The sequence below is a fragment of the Tupaia chinensis genome, unplaced genomic scaffold (genome assembly GCF_000334495.1).
Source record: "Tupaia chinensis unplaced genomic scaffold, TupChi_1.0 Scaffold000709_1, whole genome shotgun sequence".
NCBI classification, from domain to species: domain Eukaryota; kingdom Metazoa; phylum Chordata; class Mammalia; order Scandentia; family Tupaiidae; genus Tupaia; species Tupaia belangeri.
Genome location: NW_006160232.1, coordinates 1,259,851 through 1,262,645, shown reverse-complemented (window position 1 = coordinate 1,262,645; position 2,795 = coordinate 1,259,851). Strand labels below are relative to the sequence as shown.

Below are 2,795 nucleotides of genomic sequence, written 5' to 3'. Positions count from 1 at the left end.
CAGCTTATGAGGGCAATGGGGGCACCTAAACTCTTGAAAGAACTATAAAAAAAGAATTGTAAACCCCAAATTACCTCTGACTCTCTTAGCCAGAGGAATAAAACTGATAATTATTACAGGTGAAAAAAAAAAAAAAGAACAAAACTGAGGCACAAAGATCAATAATTTGACTAGTGGTTTCTGGTCAGCAATTGGCAGAACTAAGATTCCAACTCAGGACTCTTTCAAGACCAAAGGCAGACACTTGGCTCCTTGAAGATGTCACTCAACCACTATTTCTTTTTTCTCTTTTAGCAAATTATTTTATTATTATTATTTGTTGTTATTATTATTTTTTAACTTGACCAGTGAGAGAGAGAAAGGAAAAGTGAGAAAGGAAGAAAACAAGCTGCCAGGTCTGGGACTCAAACTGCAGTCAGCCATGTGGGAGTCCAATGCCTCAACTACCATGCCACCTGCCAACCCCATTGCCCGCTATGTGGTGAGCATCTTCTGTGTACAAGGCTCTGCACTAGGCACTGCAGTCCTGAGATGCAGAGGAGAGTTTTCCAGAGGACCAGCCTCGGAAACTTGACAGCACGATATAGAATCTTATATAATAGAGGTGTCTCTGTCCGTGCAGCACAAGTAATTTGGAGGTAGTTGATAAAATCAAGGCTGTGAGTCTTGGAAGTCTTGTACAAGTTTGGGGGTGTAGTTTGCCATCGTGACAATTAATGCAACCTTCTTTTCCAGGTGTCAGGGCTGGCATCTGAGGTGAAAGGGGAGTGTGCATCATCCGGAATGAGTGCGTGCACCGCCTGACTCTGCATCCATCCCTGGCTTCGCGGGCCTCACCACCTCCTTCCCTCCAGCCCTGTCACCCTTGCTCCATCCTTGCCCAGCTCTGTCCTCCTAGGTTCTTCCTATCTCCTTGGCCACACTGTCTTTCTCAACACCCTGCCTCCCTTCCTGCTCATCACCACAGATACCCCAACCCATCCCTCTGCCCCAGCTCCCCTGATCACTCCCCCAGCCCTGCCCTTCCATGCCTGCCCCCTCCCTTCCTCCCCACCCGCCTCCTGTGTCTCCCAGCCCTGCTCTGACGTGGGAGGTGAGGGGGGTGGGGGGACGGATGACTCACAGTGTTATGATGCAGTTCCACAACACACAGCCACATTCACCCACAGACCGAGGTACAGAAGGAGAGACAACCTCTGGCCCCCCAGCAGCTGGCCAGCTTTGCAGCCCCGGTTCTCGAACCCCCAACTACCCTCCCCCTCCCCCATCCCCTTCCCAATTGAAGGAGCGGAAAGAGAAGAGAGAAGAGTGAGCAGAGAGATTGAGAGAGAGAGGGGGAGACAGATAGACGGAGATCTCTGGAGCAGACCTCAAGGTGAGGGGGCAGCCCTTCTCCACATGGATTTTTCCTCCTTTGCAAATTTCCTCCTCCTGCTGCGTGTCGCTTTCTCCCCTTTGCAAAAGCATTATTCATCCACCCTTTGTCCTCCCTTCCCCCCCCTCCCCGCTGCCTCCGCTCCTCTCTCTCGGCTCCTCCATCCTTCCCCAGGCTCTAACGATTCCCGTACTAATTTCCCGGCAACTTTGACTGCAGCGGCAGGGCATCACTGTTTGTTTTGCTGCTAGTGCAGACCCCCAAAGCCCGCCCTGGGAGCTGGCTGTGCTGCTAATTATTTGGACCATACCATACCGAGAATGCCAGCCCAGGGGGGGCCGAAGCCTCCGTGTAGATGAGAAAATCCATTGTGAGCAAGCGTCCCCCTCCCGTTTTTATTTTCCCCTTGCTGAGAGGCACGAGATTTGCACCTGGTTCCTGGAGCCTCCGCCTGGGCGCCTCTGCTGTCAGCTGTCAGTTCCTCCCGCCAGCCCTCCCTCTCCCCCACCTCCCACGGTCCAGCCCCGTCTCACATCAGGGGAACATCCTCTCCCCAGCGCTCAGCTTGCCTTGTTTTGTTTCGTTTGTTTGTTGGTTTGTTTTCTCCCCGAGTCATTTGCCCAACTTGCTTCTCCCTGTGATCTGAGAAGGGGGAAAGGAAACGACCCCTCCTCCTCGCCCTGTGATTCTCTGGCCTTCTGTGCAGCCTTGCCTCGGCTTCATGGGGAAACGGGAGAGGGAGGGAGGCGTGTCGGATGGAGGCTGGGGACCAAGCTGCAGAGCGGGGGGTCCAGGATCGGCCTCCCTGCCCTCGGCCCCTTGAAGAAGGTGTTTCAATGTGGTGCGCGTCCGAGGGGGAACTCGCAGCCAGAATTGAAGGTAGCCTCGTCGTGGATGCTCAGCAGCGGTCTCCTGGCCAGAAGGGCTGGTTTCCGGCCGCCGGAGCCCAATGTCACCCTGAACTCAGCCCAGGGTGTCTGCCTGGGGCCCAGCCAGGGACTCCATGCTTATCCTCTGCCCCAGGCACCCTCACCACTCCGGGGGTGGAGTGTGGGCAGATGCCAACATCTTCTTCAAGGCTCCTAATCAGAACCCAGCAATTATTTCATCTTCAGTCACCCACGGAGTCCCTGCCCCTAGGAGAAGGTAGAAAAGAAACATTTCTGCTTCGTGCCCCAAAGCACAGCCTTTAAGGAGAGTCGTCCCTTCCACTGTTCACTGTGGACATTATTCTCTCACAGTCCCACACAGCCCAGGACTTCTGGCTTCCCTGTGTTGGGACCTATTCCCCATTAGTTCCAACGGTCTATTTTGCCTTAAGAAAACATATTTTTTTCCTCCCACAGCAGGGTGCCTATAAGTCTTTAACTGAGGGCTAAGAAACAGTAAAAAAAAAAAAAAGAAAAAAAAAGCCCAGGAG

General features: G+C 53.2%; 1 protein-coding gene across 1 annotated transcript in view; it reads left to right on the top strand.

Moving 5' to 3' along the window:
• Window positions 1–445: 445 nt before the first annotated feature.
• YPEL4 (yippee like 4) overlaps window positions 446–2,795 on the top strand; it is a 6,789-nt gene continuing 4,439 nt past the window's right edge. Inside the window, exons 1-2 of the mRNA XM_006160818.3 lie at window positions 446–787; window positions 1,170–1,375. The gene's annotated coding sequence lies outside the window, so the exon portion shown is untranslated. The remainder of the gene's footprint in view (window positions 788–1,169; window positions 1,376–2,795) is intronic.